The following is a 23,320-nucleotide window of genomic DNA, read 5'->3' as shown; positions in this document are numbered from 1 at the left end:
TATGGTACCCTGGAAATCTTCAGTGCTGAGCTGATTTACATTGGCTGAGGACACAGCACCTCTTTTGAAGAGGTGATTAATATCCACAAGCTCTATTTGAAGTTTATCTAATTCTCACAAATTACAATATTTAAACAAGAGGAGAAATGTTCATGTTTCTGTTGTGAGTGTGAAAATCTCAGCGCTGCATTTAACCTTCCTAGGACCTCCTCTGCCTTCTGATTATTCTGCCTCTGTCGCCATGCACTAGTCAATGTGCTTTTCTCTACCCCTCAGCCAGCTGAATTTCCTAACTTACCTATAAAAGTTCTAACTACACCAAATCCATGGATCTGCTTGCAGCAGGCTAGTTAGACTAAATGTATTTCCTGTAAATGGGAAACAGCAGAGATGTCTGTTGTGCAAGTAACAAGGTCACTGGCTGCTCGGCTGTAGGAGCAAACTCGATTAAGACTGGTGATAATCTTTTGAAAGATAGTAATTTATCTCCATTTGAAGAGTATTATCTTTGTTCTACAGCTATCACAGAGAATAAGGTTAACAAATATTCAGCGATGAATTTTTGAAAGCTTTAGTCAGATCTTGTACATTTAAACCTTTCCAAAGGGCTGTCAAAGGCAAGGAAGCTGTGTCAAATTTGCACACAGACTTCCTTAATGGCCTTTATCTGAGAAAGTGGGTTGTGATTTATACAGTCACTGCCTTTACTTAAACAATTTCTCTGTTGCTCTGTAGTGAAGGCAATCTCCTAGCATTGCTCACGTGGGAGAGATTAGCCCCATAGACTGATCTTACTGAAAGAAGTTAGGAGATTCAAAACATTCAGAGACATGATGCAGACCATATGATAATCAGCTTTTATTACTAATTGCTTGTGAATTGCCAGTTCACTGTGTTTGGGTATAAAAGTTGTAATTATAAGTGCATGCTATATTGAAAGGTATCATGCTTATAAAACATTTATTATTCTCCTTAAATTCCAAGTAAACCATCACCTTCAATGAGCATTGCATAAATCTCAGTAAAAGTGCATATTTCTATCCTTGAAAAACACTAGCAGAGTAAGTAAATAAGATTAAGAGCTCCATGTTGCATACAAATTCATGAAGCTCCTACTCTTAAGAAAAAAGGAAGAAGCAATTTCTGTTTTTCATGAAGAAATAATCAATATTGCATCCTATGTATGCTTTTTTAAAGAAAACTGATTCTTGTAGTCTCTTTTTGGGGCCTTTTGTTACATATAGGTTTGCTATCTGGATATCACAGAGAAGCTATATATCTATTTAAGAATATAAATTATACATATATTGCATATATGTATTTTATTTAATCAGAAAGCCTTTCATTTAAGGAATATAACAGGATGAAAAAGTAGAAAAAATGCATCAAGACTCTACGTTTCTTTGAACATATTCATGTTGGTGAAATTCCTGTGCAACTGCTCTGTGATCAAACACTGTCAAAGCACTTAGGTTATGGAATAGATTTTGTGGACTTCAGTGAAAAAGAACCTGAGATTATTTAAGTGTAAAAATATAATTTTACAGACGCATACACACATATTCTAAGTTAGGTAGAGAGTTTGCATCTGAAATTTAAACAAGATCCTTCATACCTTAGTGCCACTTGGTCTGAGAGGTTGTAGCTCTTCTATTTTTCTCAGGACCTAGCTATCAGTCTGTAGATAACGTTTTATTAGTGATGGCAACTGACTTCTTGGTGAGCCCTGTTGCCAGCTGTTTCTGCAGCTTTGCGGTTGCCATTTGGTCTGAGGATTAGCACTGTTGAGAGTCTGCCAAGGCCACCTTGTACTTTGAGACAGCATTTTCCTCTGGCTCCCTTTTGATTGACAGTCCTATTACAGATATCTTGTGGAATTACTAGAAAGGACTATGGACACAAGGTAAAAAAAATAGTACCCATGGTACACGTACACCCACACATCAAGGATCAAGCCTGTGAAATGAAAGGCAGATGTAATAATACTGATTGTATTTAATTTACATTCCCAGCAAGTCAGGGATCCATATCACACAGAGGAGATGAGAATAATAAGGTGCATGTCACGTCATAAATTATGCCAGAGGTGGTCAACCTATAGCTTGCAAACCATGGGGTCGCAAACCAGTTAAGTACGGTTCAAAGGCAAACGTATCCCCTGTCCAGATCAACAGAGGGAAATGGGACTGAGCCAGCTGGAACTGCAGCAAGCGATGTGGGAGACCATGCCCACAGCTTGCATTCATAGCAAATCTAGTGCAGCAGGACGCACCAGACCTATGAGATAGATGGCCAGTGCTTACAAAAATGAAGCCTACCAAGGCGGGCATAGTGAGGCACTCACCATGCACGCTGAATTAGTCTAACATATTGGACAAATGTCCCAAACAGACAGACAGAGGCCAGAGGTGGAGAATTTTAGCCAAATGAAACACTACAACTGCTTTGCAAATCTGATAACTCTTGCTAAAAAGCACATTACCAAAATGTCAGGACATTAAATGGATACTCATTTGGTTGTCCCTGTTTCTGAAATTCTTAATTGCTGATACGCACATGCATACCTGCTCTAGACATGGGAATAACATACTGGCCAGTGCCCAGGAAAGGGAAGAGAAATTTTTAAATCTTCATTTTCCATACTATCTTACCTTTTCTTGTCTGTTACTGCTGTAGTATGGCAGGGAGAACACAACTTGTTTCAGGTACTTTGGCCCATGACGTAATAACAGCTAACATATGACACAACAGGAAGGAGGAAAAGCTACGTTAACATCATGCTTGACCTTATCTGCACCCCGCTAGCCCTCCAAAATCTTGTTGACTGATGTTCACTTTCAGTACAAGAAAAATCTGAAAATTAGATGGTTTTGTCACGTGGCAGACATGCAAAAGTAGGAGTTTTGCTTGGATTCGCCTCAGACCCAGCAGGATGATGTTATCAAGTCACTGGTCTGAGCTCACTCAGTGAGGATACATTTAACGATCTATCTGCTCCTGATGGCTTCCTCCCTTGCCTCATGCTTCCAGTTCTAGGTACAGATAGTGCTTTTGGATCTAAGCTGCATCTGCACCCGTGGAAGAGATAATATATGTTCTGGATTACCGATGGCAGATAAGAAAGATTAACCGAAGGACATGTAGGCACATGAACAGCGGGGTATATGCTATTCAAAAATTCGTTATGCTGGAATTGGAGAGATGCCTATTCATTAGCACAGTGAAGTCCTGGAAATTCCACAGAAATAACACAGGGAAAAACCTTACCGTTTTCAAGTGCATCCTTCCTGCTTCCTTCATCCCTTCCTCCCTCTCCTTTGCCATTTACAAAAATGATAACAGGAAACTAAAACTGATGGCACAGAAGTCATCAAATTCCCTCTGGTCTGGTCCCAGAATATTAAATCGCTGTGAATGGTGACCTAGAAACCCTCCCAAACAATTGGATAATTTACAGTGTAATCTCATAAAACAGAGATTACAATTAAATAGCATCTGCAACACACAAACAGATGTGCAAATAAGACCTTTCATAGGTGAATCTAGAAATGTCACGTTCTTGTACGCTTGTAAAGTGTTTGCGCCTTTGCACAGCCAGGGTTCACACATGACAATATAACTTGTCCTCTCTCACTTGCATTGCACTCCTTGTACACATCTTCTGCATCAGCTTACACACTGGTATCGAGAAAACATAGCTAAGTCAATAACTTAATCCTCTGATTAGCGCTGGGGAGTGAGTGATGATAAAGAAGATGGTGCTTCCAAACTGATAGCAAATATGTCTTGAATACCAGACAGTCTTTCGGGTCATCAAAGTTTTGCCTGCAGTAGTGAGAGAGGATATAAGACCACACAATTAATACAATTTTAAGTCCTAGAGAGTGGAAACAGAATGTATCTTGTGACAGGGCAATATTCTCAAGGGCCCAGCTTCCACAGATTGTGTATTTGGCAGGGAGAGTATTTGTGCTACAACTGTTTTTCCTGAGCACTTCAGGGCATTCTTGGCGATGTATTGTATATTAGCATGTAAGGGTCACAGAAATATTAGGAAAGGACAGCCTAGCTACTGGGCCAAGCTGAAGTGAAATCATCCAAATATCATGCAATGTCTGTGCTGACCTGTTTATTTATTTATGAGACTACTCATCTTGCTTTTATCTTTTGTTTGGACTCCTTAGGACATGTAAGACTCTTCCTTATTGAGAAACGCATTTTCCAACAACATGAGCTCTCAACACTGAAAGCTGAGAGGAAACTAGATTTTCGGAAGTACTGGTTGTTCACGCTGACTAACAAAGGTGACATTCTGAGGCATCAGAAGCTAGATGTGGTCATCTGGGAACATTGGGGTAACCCACTAGCAAACTAATATTCTCTTAGGCTTGCCTTTTTTCCTCTTTATCCAATACAACTATCCTGCCATCCATTACTTCTGATGTTTGCATTCTTTAGTCTATATGACCGAAACAGAGAGACCCATTTTGTATACATATTCAGGGAAGCTCCTAGAGTCCCTAATCTGTCTAGTTTCCATTAAACAAGGATGGTATCAGAAACCAGGGCAGCACTACCTCAAACTAAAAGCATGAAAGTTCTTTATAAAACTTGGCCATCACTTCTTCATAGAATAACACTTTGTAAGTCTATAAACTTTCCTAAGCCTCTGTACAACCCTTGGAGCCTAGAAATAGTCCAATAAATAAGACTGCTTAAACACTGTTTGGGAGGTTACTTTTTTAGTTTAAATAAAACAACTAGAGCTAATGGAAAATGAAACTAATACGTCAGTATTGACAGGAAATATGGCTATGGTTAAAATCAATTCCTCCTTCACACAGTTTACTTTTTATCATTTTTACAGTCCTTTCCTTTGTTCTCATCACCAAATTATCTACAGTCTTCATAGACACCAGTGAGGTTAGCATTGGACAGTGCCTGTGAGACCAGAAAGATTAGTGTCTTCATTTTTCCGATGAGAAAATAAAGTTACAGGTTGCAGAAGTGACTTCCTCCAGATTACAGAGGACAACAGGAACTGAACAGAAATTGATCACCATGGCAGTAAGAGCTGAATTTCACAATTTCCACTTCCCAATCCAATGCCTTCAACTTCATGCTGTCTTTCCTACAGAGGTAGATGACACATAAAACCAAAATAACTCTATCTGACTCAACATACGTAATAGCTATTACTAACATTTGCAATCAATGGAGGAATAAATAATCTGTTGACTGAGGGGGAGAAAAACAAGTAAGAGAAAGGAATATAAAGTGTACGTTAACATTTTAAGAAGGTAAATACTGATATATTCTTCTGTTTAATGTTCCATGCTAGAAGTTGGTAAATGCCCAAATGTGAACTGAGTAGACTCTGTTAATCTCTATTTACATGTTTTCAATAATCTGTGATCTTATATTTATCATAATGCTTACATTTTCTTCCTCTGTATTTGCAGTAAGTGTAAATCTGAATTATTCTCCCCCATTGTGGGCTTTGCTAGCTTTTTTTTTCATGTGATGAAAAGAAAATAATGACTTAAAATCTGAAGTACATGTGTTTAAGGCCAGTCAACAGCTCTAGTCAGACAAATTTTTTTTGGCCTTAAGAAATGCGGTGGGTTCAGACCCTAACCATGAAAGAGGAAGAATTAAAAAATGACCCAAGGTTATTTAGAGGAGGAGAAAGACAATTAAATGGTAACTTAGTGCTAACAATTTTGCTTATGACATACAAGTTTTATACCATCTCATAGAGCAAATCCAGCAATCCCAGCAAATTATTCATTGGGAATGAATCAGAGCCATTGTTGGGAGGAGAGATTTTAATGGCCAGTTGGTTTAGAGAAAGATTCTCTGAAAGGAATTGGTCGACTGCCAGAAGCTGTTTGCAATGACAAATTGCTCACAATGAATTGTTTAGAGAGAAAACACTACTTTTTGTTTATGAAACAAATCTGCATGCCAGTCAGACTAGCCTGAGTATGAAGAATGTTTGGTATCGGGTCATTAATGCGACACTGGTTGGCCTTCCTCAGTATGTGCCATTTATTCCTCTTGAAACCATAAGCCCTAAATAGCACGAAAAGGTAGTTTGCAACTCCAGAGTTGGGGCTGGTTTTGTCACGGAGAAAGGCTTTCTGGCAATCTTTTCACAGCCATCTCTTTTCTTCATTGCCAGTCCTCCTGTATTCAAGGGGTAATCTGAAAATATCTGTGTGCAATGACTTGCAGACATTTTCAGGAATTTTAACGATTGTGCTGAATCATTTAAATTCAGTAACCTATCTTTCACAGATGCACAGCCTCCCTGAGTGTTTCATTCAAGCTATCTAGCTCCTGTGAAGAAGTAATACAATTGCCAATGCTCACTCAGAGCCGTTACAAAATAACCATTAAAATTTGTTTTTTAGCGGTATTTCTTACAGCATAGGAATTTAATAAGATATAGGTGCTGTCTGCAGAAGTTGCAAACAGAGGTGGCTTGCACAGTAGTCAGTATGTCCAATCAAATTAATGGCTTTGCCAAAAAACTTTATTGTAAATGTACTCACAGAAGATTACAATCAATTTTCTCCATAGCCCAGAACACAGTCTATGTCCTGGTGCCTAACGCCATGTGACACTTTCCTCTTGCCTACATGGGAACAACTTCCAAGAGGCCGTGTTGCATCTCCAGTGCATTTATCACTGTCCTAGTCTAAAAATAATACATGCCTGCCTATTCTTTAAAGACAGAATCCTGTTGTATATGGAAGAGCTTTTGTGCAAAAAGATGGTTACATTTTGATGGCTAAAAAACCCTCCCAGACAACTGTGTCATTTCAAACTTCGCACTTCATGCAGCAGCTGCTTCCAAGTGTGTCACTACATACCTGATGGGCAAGGGGGATGTTTTGCGGTACAGTCGACCAACTACTTTTCAGCAGAGGAGAAATGTACTTTCTGCGGTCTGTGACCGACGTTCCAACAGACAGAATCCTATACCAATGTACAAGACAGACAAGGGAAATGCTACTCCAAGGTGTTCAAATGCTTTACGCTGTATAAGCAGAGAAAGATCCCCCATTACAGTGGCTGTGATGGGAAACGGGGGGGGGCTCACTTAGCAGTGGACCGTACTGAGCATGGAGACAGAGCACTGGGGTTGTTCCCGAGTCCCATTGCATCGCGGAACAACTCAAGAAAAGCCTCCAAAAATTCCAGGCAAGGCTGACCACACTGATGATCATTTTTATACCCTTTTGAAAACAAAACCTACCCTGGAGCTGATGACATTTCCTCTGTCAGTGGAGAATAAATAATTGCTTTTTAACTTGTTCTTTTATTCGTGATAAAATTTACATCTTGTGCAGATTTTAGACTGAAAACTACCTATTTGCTAGTGAGCTCATACTTTTCTGTAACTTCACATTCATTTAAAAAACACTCATACATCATCTAAAGATAGTTGCAACATGAACAAAAGGAATGGGAAAGGTTCTTTGGTGTTTGAACTCAAATATTGCCTGAGAGCTTTAGGACATTTGTCCCTAATTATTCTGAACATGCATACAGTGAATAATGGAGGAGAAAAATCATGCACTCATTTACACATGCAAAGTAACTCCACTGAAGTCAGCAAGTTTTTAAGGTCATTGCACATACACCTTTTTTTAGGGTTGCAACCCTGTTGCAAACACAACTAGCACTGAAAGGCTGAAACATCACACAGCTTTGCTGTTAGCAATGTTTATGTGAATAAGAGAAAATTCATATAGAACCCAAATGTGGCTGAAAAGGCTGTGCTACAAAATGTCTTCATAAATTATCATCATCACCATCACGTCAGCAGCAGGCTGCGTTCTGCAGATAGGAATGACCCCTCTTTTGGTCGTTTCTGTTTCCTTTCTGGCTTTCACCACCTTTGTTTATCAGCTTGACACAAACCTTTGGATTCCTTTGCTAGGGGAAATGGCTTCCGAGTCCTGCAAGGATGAACATTGCTCAAAAGTGTGGGCAGGAATTTGGAAACGAACCCCAAGCTCTGCAAAACTTATCATCTTGCCTTGTCAGGTGCAAGTACTAGGCTGATGAGAATGGCCACCTATTTCAGCATCTAGTGAGCTGGTTTTTTTCTCCTGCCGAGTACTAACCTCCTTTCCTGTAGCTGAGTAATGGCACAGAAGTAGGAACAGTAAAGTAGCAGTCCCTGTTCTATGTAAATATTATTTCTCTGTCTTTTTTTTTTAATACTCATTCTGACAGACTCAGCTATAAACAGTTTTCTGCAGGCTTTCTAATTTGGTCCATCACAACTTCTCAGCAAGTTAAACAGGTCTCTGTGACTAGGGCAGATAAGCATGACCGAGAATGGGCCTCTATAAACAGAGACAGAAAAAAATACAAGTTCACATCTGGGTCAGTGAACAATTGCTGGTGTCTGGGAAACAATGTCAATGAACAGCAACATTTAACATTACTTAAAAAAATAGTGCTCCAGGTCTTATCTAGCTCTCACTGAAATCAGAGGGAATCTTTATACTGATTGTAATGGGAGCTGAATAGAAATGTAATTCAAATACCAAGCTGATTACATCCTTAATACATTCCACAAATCTAGTTATTTATTAGAAACATGGAGTAGTACATAAACCATTGTCAGAAAAAATAGTTGGCCATTGGCAGAAGAGTTGAGTGAACTTACCATCATTCTGTTATGTGAACCCTCCCAGAAATGTTCTTGGGGTTCATCCATTCCTACTTTGCATTCAAAAAGTGGTATGCACATTTAAAAAAATGGTGTGCACTAGCGTTTTAAACTTCAGCAAAAAAGGTGGTTTTGCACTGGAACATATATATTGGTAAACATTTGAAACTTGCTCGTACAAGTCTTTGTACACACCTGGTAGGTGCGTACAAGCACAGGTCTTTGTGGATGCACTGCATCTCCTGTTACAACAAACTTTGAATATAAGCTCTTATTTCCAAATTCTGCCGCACCTTCCAGGGTAAAAGCAGAGTAAATGCTGATTTCACAGGCCAGGGAATGTAGGGTTACGTCACTTCAGGGCAGTGGGGGCTTTTCAAAACTTCTTTGCAAAAAGAAATGCAACTACATCTAATACTGGAGGAGTGGCCTCAGGGAGCCTAGAAAGTGACAGTTCAACCCACCTGCCAATCAAACAGCTAAATCAAAGAGCTGGGAACACTGGTGACAAGGGCACTGCAGCCAGCGGTAGAGCGCAGGAGCTACGGTGCTGCTTCCAGATGCAGGCTGTTGAGGTCTTCCTGCCCAGGCAAAGCCAACTGAAAACTCCAGTGCAACACCAGTTTATCTGTGATGGGAAGAATTATTGGATTGGCCTAAGTCGTCAGAAAATACTATTCTCCACAGAAAAATAGCCTTCTCATGCCCCCTATATACATTATTTCCCTTTGCTGTTTAAAACATCTGGTAGAGGTCAAGCCTTCTCTTGAAAAGTGCAGCTTCACTTATGGCATGAGCTGTCCAGTTGAGTCTCCCATGAACCATTTGGACATTTCTGCCAGTTCAGCCCCCTCATTTGCTCCCAACTTGGTGAAACAGCCTTCTTCGGTTGACTATACCATTCTGACCGCACTACCTTTGGTTTTGTTTTCTGGACAGGCCCCAAAAATCATATCACTAATAAATGAGCTGTGCCTACAACACCAACGACCCACATGCTTCTGGCAAATGAAGCCTTGAGGCACTTACCTCATTGAAGTATTTGATGTTTTTCCCATATTCTTCTAAATTTCCTGTCGCTTGCTATTGCATTGATTACAAACGTAGTTGTTACATCACTGAGCAGTCTGAAGTATGATGACTCTGAATGAAAACCAAACATTTATTATCCCAAAGAAAGTAGCCAGGGCCAAATATACTGTGGTTGAGGAAACTGTGACAGAAAGGAACAGAAAAGAAGGATGACCAAAGGCTAGGAAGGAAAACACAAGGCCTTCATGAAGGTATCAGAGGAAAAGGAAGGATTTCAAAAGAGAGAAAATAGATAAAAGCTTATAAACAAACAGTGGGACAAATAAAAGCTGGAGAGTATTTACTAAGTCCTCAATGGTTTTACCTCATAAGCTCCAGTTTCTGGTTGGATATTCTGACATGATTACATATTTCAGTGACTTTGTGCTGTCAGTTGTGTTCTTTTATTCCAAGAGGTTTTTTTTTTTTAATTTTTACAATAGGTGTTTCTGTGGACAGTGTAAGATAATCATTTCTTGAGGTTTCTTATTAGCACCTCGAAATTAGCTCAGACAATCCTTGAATTTTTCACATATATTTCCACTTTTTAAATTACTTACTGCCTTGTAGGTTTTCCATTTTTCTCTCTGTGCTAGGTAATCTTGATAGCATGATTAAGATGGTTTAAAACTTTTCACTAAAGCTTCTTGATATTTAAAACATAATTAAATCATTGGGAATTTGCAGCGTTCCTTAGATCTTTTTAAAGAAGTGGCAGAATATTGCCATATAAACAACATATATTCCATGATACGCTGAGTTTTTGCTCTACTGCATAATGAAAAGGAGATAAAGCCTCACAAAGGCATTTTAATGTACCATATAGCAATCTATTTCAGACACTTCTCAAAAAAAATCAATCATTGTATACCACCTTGCTAGTTAGATTACAGCTGAAAAAATCAGAGTAGCTATACTGATTTTTTTTTTTTTTTTAAAGATGAACTGTAAAGCTAAAATGGAATTGTATAGCTTCCCAAAAATCAGGTAGCACATAACCAGATTACACTGTGGGTGCTTGCAAAGGTTATGCTGAACATTGTTAACTTTCAGCTCACCTTTATATAAAGATTATTTCCTCCACTCTATTAACCAGTTGAGTCTGATTTTCCAAAGTTGTAAATTGTCCAGGAATCTGCCATCTACTGATGTTAATAATTCTGGAGATGAAATCCTGGCCCTTCTAACAACAGTGAGGCTTTTCCCATTCCAGTCAGAGCAAAAGTCTAATGCAACACAGAGACTTACCGCAGAAAACCCATCCTGCACAGTGCCGAGCTCGCTCAGCTGACTGCAATGTCAAGAATGATTTACCTGGTGACAGCTTTGGCAAATCAGCAAGTGCTGAGAAAGAGAGTGAGTATTATAGGGATATATATAAATATGGAGCAACATCCTGATTAATTAGTTTTTCATTGGCTCTCAAATTCATTTTTCACATATAAAGATTACTAAATTTATTATTTTTTTAGGAGGGGTGGCATGTAAGCACTTCCAGCAAGATAAGATGTCATCATGCCTGTCCCAAAGGCTTGCATCTTAAATTTACAGAAGACAGGAATAAAATAGACTGATCAATGTCTTTCTTTTTCCAGTAAAGGTTTGTAATTTTTATTGTTCTTTTCTGTAGAAAATTGAATGATGTATCTTGTAGGAGTGGATACTGTCATGAACACGAGCTGTTATTTTGCCTGCCTTGAAGAGTAGGCATTGATATTTGCAGCTGACTCACTAATATCACACAGGGAGAACGAACAGTTTTCCAAAGGTCAAAGCAGAGCCGTGAACCGAACCCGGCTTCCTGAGTCCCAGCCATGTGCTAACTGCAGCACCATCGATTTATATTCTAAAATTAATTACTCTAACTCTGGCTTCTAACACATGCAGAGCCATCAGGACAAGTTCCTTTGACTTTGTTGCAAGTTGTAGTAGCTGACTCCTCCAGAGCTGACCCTGAACTATAAAACTAAAATAAGCAGGCAGAAATATAGTGATCACCAAATGCTCAGCTCAATCTTGTACTTTTTTGCTTTCTCTCGTTTCATTTCAAAATAGCATTACTCTTATTTCGAGCTAAGTGGAACAATGTTCATACAGCCTCTCAGTCTTTCCCTTTCAGGTTACTATTCTCACTTCCAAATTAAAAAGCCATTTTACAACCAGGAAATAATACCAGCTGGGTAAATGTGTAACGTTGGGGTTTCTGTTCTACCAATTCTATCGCCTGCCAGTATCATCTCCTTGGTGGCTGGCTGCTGCAATACAGTAATATTAAAAAAGAAAAAAAAATCACTCAAGGAATCATGCCCATAGTACAAAACCATGTTCAGCTTCTGTTATTGCTTGAAACATGCAATTCGAGTTCAAGTGGGGTTTTGCAACCAGACAGAAATCTTAGAGCTAGAAATGAACTTTCGCTAACCCGGGACCTTTCTGCTTCTCTCTTTCTCATTCTTTCCTTCTGTATCCACCAAGCCCACAGCCAGATAACACGTTCCTGCTGTGAATTTTTTTTTAAGTCACCCAACAGCTCTGGCAAATGAGAGCTGTCATAGTTTTCGGATGAGAAAATCAACTGCAGCTCACACAGATCTATGAGCTGATAGGAGTTAATTGACAGCTTGCAGGATTCGGTCTCCAAGCAGAGTTAGAGGGAATGGGAGCCCTGTGGGTTTCATTTAGGCAGAGATAAAGCAGGTTTTTATTCAGTACTCATGGAAAGAGCATAATTAACCTTTTAGAAGTTTTAAGAATGATCAAATTGCTATTCATTTTTGCAAATGAGAAAAGAGAGCTTCTTTCTCTGCCAGGAAAATGCCAGTGCAGATTTCAAGGTCACTTGATGATTTCCTTTGACTGAAAAGATGGAAATTAAAAGAAAAAAAAAGAAGAAGAAAATACAAAGATTGAGAAATGGCATCATAAAACCATGCATCATTCAGGATGCAAAATGAAAAAATGTCCTTTTCTAATATAATATACTTCAGCTAAAATTTACTGTACATTCATATTAGCCTGCTGGACTCTACAGGTGATTAAGGTTTCCATTGTTATTGTAAATAAGAGAGTTGGTGCCAGCTGCTGTCTTTTATGTTCCTGATATTGCTTTTTTTATTCTTAAGGGAGAAAATGGACCATTCTACAAGACAAGAAGCTTGAATTTAAAGATGAGTAATATAATATTTTCAAATGCTGTAAATTCCTAGAATTATTATATGAATACAGAATAGGAATATTAAATACTTTTTCTGTAAATTGAAAATAAATATACCTTCAGCCCTTTTAAACACAGACAAAAAAACATCTAATAACTGGGACTCTTGCTGTCCTAAATAGCCTTTAATGGAAAAACAAAACTCTCAGGTTTTTCCCTATTGACTAGGCAATAGCTTTCATAAAATATAGACTAACATAGCCATGCTCCAGTTTCTGTTTGACAGAGTTTCACTTTTCTAGACCAGCAGACACAAGGCACAAAATACCTCACAAAATTATTTATAACCTCTTTGCTCCTTCTATTACTTGCTGCCAATTTCTAGAGCAAGGAGCAGGACAACCTATCTCCTGCACACAAGAACAGACCCAGGCGCTGCACTGCCTGGAAGCAAGACAGCAGTCAGCAGCCGGAAGCCATGAACAAGAATATCAATAAACCCAGTCTTCCTATCCAAGCTGTAGATTTTTTGACAGTACCCTAATTCCGGTCTTTTGGAATATCATTTTTCTCTCCCGCTTCATGCTGATACCTTCCAGGTGCATTATCCTTTCTCTCTCCCCCCACTTCCCCGCTACTCCCAGACTTTTTAGACCTGAAGAGTGCACAAGATGACCAAAATCATCACAACGTGATGCCATTCCCTTCTCTGGACTGGTAGCGCTTAGTGACCTCCGACGACTCAAGCAGCAGGAGTTTTTCTGCTGCACTAAAGGGGTGAACTACAGTTTCTGGGAGTCCTGCCCTGGAGCGGGCCCCTGGCCTCTGCGCTGTACCTGCCTGCTGTAGGATGCACTCTCTGCCCCTGGCATTTTTTCCCGGATGGAGATGTGAGTGCCAAAATTGTGGAAACTTTTGACACACTCTTTTAACAGCAACCTTGTAAATAAGTTTACTGCTTAAAGAAATCTGCTTGGGGAATAAGGGATCACAGACTTTGCAATGAGACTTTAAAGAGTCCTTTCCTTTAGCACACAAACATTATCTTATCTTGTTTTGTTTGAAGTAAATCTTTATTATTACAGTACATGAGGGAAAGATTGTTTTGGCTTCCTAAAACCCGCATGTGAGGACAAGGCGTTCTTGGCATGATTTTTGTTTATGTTACCTGCTCTTTATAATGTATTTTTGCTCTCATAAATGCTGTTGTCCCTCTGATTTAGACAGGCTGGATGGTAAACCGATACCCTTGGTAACTCTCAAAAAAGTGCTGAGACTGTGGTTGTCCTGAACTACCTTTTTATTCTTAAGTTGTATTTCAGAACAATGGAATAAAGAAGACATAAACAATGACACCCCCTCTCCCCTTTCTTCTGTGGCATGGTTATTACTGTGCTATTTACTCTTTTAAAGGAGAATTTTAGAGGGTTAGGTTATGAAAACCTGCTTTTTCAAATCTCAGTAATCCAAAATTCATGACTCCATTCTTCACCTAAGCAAATGGAAAAGCTCTCCACCCTGTGGCTTCAAACATCTGTGCTTTCCATTCCAGTTAGGCACAGAACCCCCGGAAGAAAATAACCCAAACGTTCCTACTCACGTACCACAGCTCCCTGCTAGTGGATGCAAATGATAATGCTCAACCAAGAAAAAGGGTGAGTAGCTTTTCACTCCAAGTGCCAGTGGATCCATAAGAGGAGAATATTTCTGATGAGACCCAGGAAGGCTCTCCAGTTAAATCCTTTTATCACCATGAATTATTCATACTCAGATCGTGGGTGCCAGTAAATAGGAAGAATCTGCAGTAATAACACTGCCAGACAGTTAAATGTTCAGCTCTACACTTTAGCCTAAAACTCACACAGTTTTACAAAAATGTGTCTGTCATATCAGTTTCAACAAACTAATAATGAGCTGGTTTGTATCTTCAAACTTGCAGCAGGCCTTTAGGCTTTCATTCCAAAAAACTTATTTAGTTTTTACAATATGAAAATTATAGACACAGTGACATTTAAACCTTTGCTTTTCATAGCATTTCACACTTACACCATTTTAAAAGACAGCTATTAACATTTACAAAAATCTTTCAGAAACCAAATGTTCTAACATGCAGAATTCCAATTATACTGTGTAAGAGGGTTATCGACTATTCTTCTACAAGAATACTTTGAAGTGCTTGGTATTAAACCAAGAGCTAAAATGTCAGTTGCACATAGACAATAAATTAGGGTTTATAAAACCATGTAAGATTTATTTAATATTACAATTTTGACCTTTAGACTGCCTTAACCATAGCTTGCTTAAGTTTTCCTCTCTCTTGCCTTCTTTCTTTATCTGCCTAATCTTACTTGAATGTTAAACAAAGGTTGTGATGCCAGTTATGCAAAGTAATATAAACCATTCAGAGTATCAGGACTTTCCTCCAACTGCTGTAGCACAGGCACATAAAGCATGTTACATTTTTCAGCAGAGACGTTTTCTGAACCGCTCAGTGAGTTCAAAATTCCAGCGCGCAGTATTTCTAGGGCTGCCAAGCCACAGCTGCCTAGCTTTTAAGTTCTCATTACAAACCTCCAAAACGTCTTACGCTTTCAATGAAATGCAAAACTAAAAATACATTTGCAGGGTCGGTCCTTGTATCCTACCCACAGACCCTGACAGGGAGACAAGCAAAGTCAAAAGAAAGGGGGTGATAACAGGAAAAAAGCAACTTAGTTTTGAAAGAAAAGGCAATGTTTGCTGAAGATGCATGTAAGTGAACACTGTTTTGAAATGTTTCAGCTCAGCTCCGCAGTAAACAAAGTGCCACTCTGTGAACTTACAATGTAGAGGACGAATTAACCACTTTTTGCTGGGTATGCACTAAGGAGACTCCCTCTCCCCAGCAGGAGAAGCTCCTATGTTGGACTCAGAAGCAAATATCGAACCTATTTTTTCCGACTCTCATAAGCAGTAGCATTATTAATTAATAATAACCAGAAAAGTCAGGAAAGCAACTAGTTAAGGAAATAAATAGTGAAGACTACAAATTATATCTGCAACCGCCTACCTTGGAGAAAGCACACACTGAAAGATACAGGGACATTAAAAACTCTGCCTAAAGATGCTTTTTCTTCACAGAGCGAGATGGATAGTGTTGAGGAGCATTCGTACAGAAAAACATGTCAGGCTTGTACCTGTCATGAAGAAAATGGAAGGAGCATATGTGGAAAACTATTGGAGCTCTACTCTAAATAATACTGTGCTATGAGCTGAGCCGTGAGACCGCGATGACTGAAAGGGCACGCAGAGCGCCAGTGCCGAGTCACCACCTGGGAGCTCTCCCTAGATGCTTTCCTTCAGATGTCTCAACTACAGAGATAAGGTTAAAATGTTGAGATTTGCTGGACAAAGATCAGAAATTAAATTCAACTCTCTGTTCATTTCTTTTTACCCAGACTGTAGTTTAAAGATCCAAAGAGGTCACTGTTATTTTCTGCAATGTGAAGAAAGTTCTCAGAGATCAAAATGTCCACTCTGTCACAGCATGCTGCTTTCTCTGAAGTTGAGAGGTGAGCTATAGTAGAAGGAAACACTCCACTTTTTAACTCCACCCAAAAGCAGCTTAAAATTTCAGCTTCACCAAAGCCACAGCATTGCTTCTGCTAACTCACCTTCAGAGCGAGGACTTCAAAACAGCAAAAGTAGGTTTGGGTTTTGTTTGCTTTAACTACAGCTAAGTAGCTGAAAAACTATGCAGAACAAGGGAATAGTTTTCCCTCCAGCATGGACAGCAAACTTGAAAATGCAAGTATTTTTTTTCTGATAGCAAGTCTTAGTAAAGGCGTATGCAACTGATAACTGCTTTCCTTACTCAACATCAACCCAATAAAACGTGTCAAATTCTTCAGCTGCAGTTTGTTCTCTGTGAGGAGACTCTGCTCAGATAGAGCAATTTTGCAGCCATGCAAACCGTGTCATGAATCCACCTTTTCTAACGCTTAGCAGCTTCTCAGATTCCTTGTCTCCTTTCACCTTCTCTCTCCGCTTTTGCGGTTAGCCAAGAAAAGGCATTTCTGGGCAGAGCTCAAACATCACAGGAAAGGGGTCTGCTACCTCCTCCCATAAATCTTCCCTTGGCCCACACAAGTCCGTGTTTTACTTTGCAGGCTGCCTTTCACTCTGGCTTTCAGCAGGCCACGGGACAGTCCAGACGGGCTCCTGTCCTGTCAATCCACAGCAACTGCATTGCTCTGCTAGCGGACAAGTAAAGAAGTGTACTGGCAGGGCATTTCTCCAACCACTGTGAAGCTTTAGGAATATTTTAATTGAAGATTAGATTCAGCTGAAGATTATTGTATAATTCTGTGGTCAGTCGCCTTTCCCTTATAATTTTCATTTGTCTCAACTTAAAAGCACAAGGCCCTGTCATGCAAGTTTGTCACAATTTGAGGATTCATGTTGTCATGCAAAGGAGAATTAAGAGTCAGATCATGATAATAACTTCAACAAAAGGGGTTTGGTAAATTCCATGAAGAGTAATTTCATTCAGTCTCGTACCGAAGTTGATAGCAATTATTTGCAGGATCGAGGTCGCAGAGAGCGGTCATCTCAGAACAATACAGTGGGCAACTTTTCCCAGAAAAGTGTAGTACCCAGCAGAGAGGCAATATTAGGGAGCTGCAGGAGAGGCAAGAAAGTGAAAAGGTTTATGTTATTGATTGCAGAAAAGGGAAAAAGACAAAGAGGAGCCTTCAGTCACATATCAAATCAATCAACCGCTCTATTTTGGTCTAGTATGTTATTCATTTGCTACATTTAGTAATGCCTTTAATTGCTTGCAGTATGATGAGCTTTGCAGACTTCTTGAGAATTTCCACAAGATTAAATCTGGAGACCTAACAGTTAAGTCTTTATTATCTTTTGAATTTTTTTTATGTTTCCTTTCTTTTTTTCTTTTTCCTGACCGGTACTATATGAGGGAGTAAGGGCACTCAATCAACTTTATTGAGCCACAGCCGTTTCCATACCTCTCAAGTGCCTGGATTTTATTGGAAAGTCCTCCACTTACTGGAATTTGAATTATGGGCTAAGCAGTGTTTTCTTGTTTTGTTCCAATTTTTACTCTGTGGCCACTGAAGTTGCAAGCAGATATCTCTAAAGGCCTAAGAAATGCAGTCAGATTCCTGTAAGTTAAATTTATTGTGTTGACTCAAATACTGTGCAATTTTTTTCTGCCACCTAGAACCAATATTGATTTAAAAAGGAATAAAAAAAAGCAAAGAAAACAATGAACTAATCCATCTAATTTATGTGTCCAGCATGACCACTTCTGTGCCCGTATTTTCTTTATTTATATTGGGTTGGTAAAGACTCTGCAGTGCATGCTGGAATGATAGAAGTATAAGGCTGAATATATTAGAATTGGGATTTAGATAAAGTGCAAGACTGAATAAGAAAATGATTAATGCTATTGGGAGGTATGGGATAAAAGAACTTGAGGATCTTAGTGCCATTTGACATGTATGGTTATTACATGCATTTTTTAATTTTCTCTCATTTAGCCTTGTATGCCTAGCTGCATACTGAGCTAAATAAATAAGTGAAAGAAACCATTTTCATCTGGGACTTAATAACTTTCCATTCAGTATGTGGTGCATTGTTGTACATTAAAGGACAGCTCTGTTTCCTGGATGCTAATGAGGATGTTCTTTGATTTAAATGGCACTAGAGCCAGAGAGCCTTACAGTTACCATATGCTTAAAACTTTCCTCACATAATTTCTAAGACTGGAAATCACCAGAACCAGCAGGAAGAAATCCCTCTGTCTGTTCAAGCTGTATTTGTATCACCTGTACATTACTTGCTGTAAATGTAGGTTGTAAATTGGGTCATAATTCATAAACAGATTTTTGGCACCATTTTATAATGAAGATTTTCATGTAGTGATAGAAGAAAGAAGAGAGTGAATTAGGTAGAATGAAAGTAGAATTGCTTCAGCCAAAGGCAACTTATTTAGAAGCAAGCTTGTCTTCATTAATATGGTATTAAAACAAGCAGGACACAAGCAACTGGTTTTTTACTTTGGCTGTTAGAGTCCTATTTTCTAATCCCGCACCTGAGAAGATCTCCTGTGCACGTGCAATTGGGGTGGTTGTATATCTGAAGGAAACAAGCAGTTGAGCGACAGCGCTCACGTTTCTGAGTACAGACTTCGTATCTTTGACTGCCTAGACCACAAGCTGTCTGCAAGAACGGCTCCTTCCATCATCTCTTTTGATCAGCTATAACAGCGAAACCGTGTGGCCCAAGAGTACGTAACAGTTTGGGGCCAATCTTTGGAGCCTTTATGCATGTGACACTGCAAGATCGGGCCTGCAGCCCCAACGCACGAGATGAAGAACATTGCATTTAAGGAAACCATTGGGTAAGTGTAGTCAGAGCAAATATAATTGCCCTCAAACCTGTCCTTAGGGCCACCTATGAGCCATGACCCTGAGCGAACAACATGTTATCTGGCCTTAAAAGTCTTTCCCATTTGAAACGACCTGCCTAACACACGTAGCACAGACACCTGCTCCACTAGCTATGACAAATACTGCCGTATTTTTAACCACATTACTCTAATGTCCACATGGAAATTATGTTCTAACTGTAAAGTAAATGAAGATCAAAGAAGGATTTAAAAGCCTTGGCGGGGGGGGGTGTGCAGATGCTGAAATCTCCTTGTAAAGCCTGCCCTGCATTTTGCCACGGGACCAAACTTGGGCTGCTTTTAGGAAAGACGGCCACCCGCTACCCTGTAAGGTGAGGGCCGGGAAAGCGTGCCGAGCACGGGGGATGCAAAGCAGAGCGCACGCCAGAGAGCCGGGGAATTCATACAGTGGAGCATGGAAATACTCGGGGAGGGCAGGGAGGCAGGCACAGAAGAAAAGGGCAGAAAAGGAAGGCATTTGCCTACAGGACGTGGGGTAGGAGGAGGATAACGCCGTTCCCAACACCCATTCCATGGGACCCCACTCCTGTGCGACTTACGAGTAATGAAAAGCCTTTCCTATGCAGCCCGTTTATTAAATTTTAAAAGTACTAAAAATTAAAAAGAAAGAAAAAAAAAAAAGAACAGTGAAACTTTGACTGAGCAGACACCTGCTATAGCAGCTGAGCTAGGACTAGTCTCTCCCATGGTTGTTACAAGGGTTTTCACTGTGCTTAACTTGGGACAGTGCCAGGCACTGACCGGGCAGCCCCACTTTTTGTAGCGTAACCTAGGGGATTTTAATGATTGTGAATGACTGAAAGATCAAGTTTCTATCTAACGCAAGTGATGCTGTAATAACAAGTAAAGGAGAATGATAAAAGCTTAACATTAGCTTTCTTTTTTTTTTCTTTTTTTTTCTTTTTTTTTTTTAAATAAGCTGTGTGGTTTCCTTAGGACTTCTTATCCTCTGCATTTTTTTAAACAGATGTAAAAAACAAAGTTAACTGCCAGTGATCGGAAATAAAACCACAATGCAATCTCCTGCTTGTCTGTCTTCATTCTAACGTAATTTATCTAAAAATGCATCACTTTGTACATATGGGAAGCTGGGATGAGTTCATCTGAGTGCTTTTCAAGTGCACTGTAATTGTATGTTTCTGTGCTGCAAAAGGCCAACAGAAAATTGGACTGCACAAAACAAAACAGTTTTTTTTTTGTTTTGTTTTTTTTTTTTTTTTTGCATAACCACCCACTTTCAGGGGTGGAAACTGTGTAAACAAGATAGAGTGGAGTGGAAATCACTTAACATCAGGCTTGTGCATTCGGCTTTAGGAGCAGCTTTTTCAGCTTGCGTTTGTATTTATAGAATCACCACTGGACCAGACCCTTTAGTGAGCTGTAACTGGGAGCAGATTCAGGAGAACATCAAGTACTTTTAAAAAATTCAATCCAGTAACCAAAAGTATTTGATCTTTTATTGGCAGGGTATGGCTGTTGTAAAAAGAAATGAAATACACTGACTAGTCAATGTTGAGTAACTGTAGATGACTTCAACGTAAGCTGGATGTTGAGTAACTGTAGATGACTTCAACGTAAGCTGGGTTCAGATAATTTTTGGAGTATGCTCTGCATTACGATCAGCTCCAGGTCAGACAAACACATGTGCATACGTATGCATTTGAGTTCATAATGTTTTGCACTCTTCCTGTTTTTTTTTTCTTTTCTCTTAAAAGGATACTTTTATTTTTTTAATGGGCACACTGAAAATTAATGAAATTCTTGTGCTGATATAGTCTTTTTCAAAAACAGGTTATTTCTGAAGGATTCTTCAATTTTACATGCATGCCAATAAATAGTATGCAAATAATATACACAGATGTCTCCTTTCTAGAGTGGAAGAATATATTTTCCTCTAAACCTGATTCAGTTTGATAAATGTGAGAATATACTGCAACAAGATACTTTAGGCTATGCAAAATACTGGACTGGAGCTACATTTAGTCATGGCATGGCAAATCCACTTATGAGTCCCCTGAAAGAGCCTGGTAGGCTAGAATAACAGCTCCATTATTCCAAGTTGCATGTCTATCACCCCACTTATTAGCATAGTTTTGAGGTTAAACAATGGTGTTAGTTTTCTGTGTGCATCCTCCCACTTACTCATTATCAAATTACTTTACAATGTTAATTTAGACTACTATCACTTACTTAGATCAAGCATACCAAGTTCTAAAAATGTGACTTCTCCAGAAACAGGGAATTTTCAGTGAACTGTTTTAACATCTATCTTTAACATGGAATTGGAACCCCTTAAGAAACACGCATTCAAAGTCTTTTCACAGGAAAGAAATATTGACCCTGATGAACAGGGGACAGTGGAAGGTCTTTCAATGATTTCAGTGGCCTTTGGATCAAGACTAAGGCCTCATTTTTGTAAAGTGCTTAAATACGTGGATATAGCTGTCCCTGTTCAGAAAAAGCATTTAAGGACATATGCCAGTGGATTTTGGTTCATGATTAGAGGTCAAGCAGATTAATAAGTGCTTTCCTGATCAAGTAGTTCAATACTGTGAAAAATAGTCAGCGCTTAGTACGAAAAATACAAACTTCACAGGGATCTCTTGGCCCATGCCTAGGTTTTTGTACATGTTAGAGTAAAACAAATAAATATTTTTTCCCCTAGCTTAAGAGAACACTTTGTTCCAAGCTACTGTTTATGCTCATCACATCTATTCAGGTTGTTAACACTTAATAAAAGTCCTCCAGTGCGCTGCCAGTGCTGTTGTCACTTTTTAGCTCGTGCTTAGCATACAGCACGCCTCACCTGCATCATGGCACTCAGGGTTTTCTCATAACACTTTTGAGAGCCAACAAGAGTCAACCTAACCAACTGACATGGTTATGTCTAAAAATTTAATCAAACAAAAAAATGCTAGTCTTATGGATGTATCAACCCAGACTCTTTGGCTTCAGTAACTTAAAGCTTCCTAATTCGCACTTACTATATTTGCATAATGTGAGACCTGCTCTAGGCGCACATACACGCTAAGCTGGGTAGTAACACTGGAGAAGCACAGACAACAAGAAGCAACTCTGATCTTAAATTATGAAATACAGACAGTACCCAGTTCCTGGGTAAGTTACCTATAAATGGCACAGGCATCTCTCTAGGAGAGGCTTTAATTTGGCCTGTTTTCAGAGGCAACTTACAGCTCATAGGACTGGTCTCTGCTTCTGCAAAGCCTGACATGACTGAAGCTGAAGACAGGAAGTTTTCTTGGTCAAGGCACCACAGTCCCTTCTTGCTCCTCCTTTGCTGTTTTTGCCTACATCCACCCACAAATGGCTTAGGAAAACTCTGAACTGAGCTAATTTAATTCATTCCAGTATTCAAACTGAACTACAGCTGAACAGCATTTGATGGCATTCCCATGGCTTGTGCGCAATGCTACAAACAAGGGGAAATTGCAGATCAGAATGACGCTCCTGTCAGCTGTCATTTCCCACTGATTTATTCTGCTGTAATTATTACTTTTTTGAAAACTGGCATACACTGTACATTACAAGGTCATTTATGTTCTGAAGATGTACTACATTCCTGCTCTCAAGTTTCTGAAGAAATTACTTCTTTTTATGTGTTTACACTAAAGCTCAAGTCTGCCAGAAAGGAAACTATACCATGTTTTAAAGTGATGTGAGACTAAAATAAATCCATGCAATGCATTTCAGTTTCTCTCTTTGGCATCTCTGCACATTTATTTGGAGGCAATACATATAAAGGGGATCTGTTTAGCACCGGTCTAATATTTTTGTGAGACGGATTGCATCACATCCAGAATATATTATGATGCTTCTGTTTAACATGCAGCCTTACTAGAGGTACAGATTTGATATGCTATACTTCTCTAACCTTATGTTTACAGTACAATACTATGCCTTTTTATCG

The 23,320-nt window shown here is 39.3% G+C and overlaps 1 long non-coding RNA gene across 1 annotated transcript in view; it reads right to left on the bottom strand.

Moving 5' to 3' along the window:
- Positions 1-851: 851 nt before the first annotated feature.
- Positions 852-23,320, bottom strand: part of LOC135324962 (uncharacterized) — a 35,716-nt gene continuing 13,247 nt past the window's right edge. Inside the window, exons 5-7 of the long non-coding RNA XR_010386180.1 lie at positions 9,722-9,835; positions 9,157-9,320; positions 852-3,825 (exon numbers count right to left, since the gene is read on the bottom strand). This is a non-coding gene — a long non-coding RNA (uncharacterized LOC135324962). The remainder of the gene's footprint in view (positions 3,826-9,156; positions 9,321-9,721; positions 9,836-23,320) is intronic.

Source organism: Dromaius novaehollandiae, chromosome Z (assembly GCF_036370855.1).
Source record: "Dromaius novaehollandiae isolate bDroNov1 chromosome Z, bDroNov1.hap1, whole genome shotgun sequence".
Taxonomy (NCBI): Eukaryota; Metazoa; Chordata; class Aves; order Casuariiformes; family Dromaiidae; genus Dromaius; species Dromaius novaehollandiae.
This window is presented reverse-complemented; position numbering and strand designations above follow the sequence as displayed.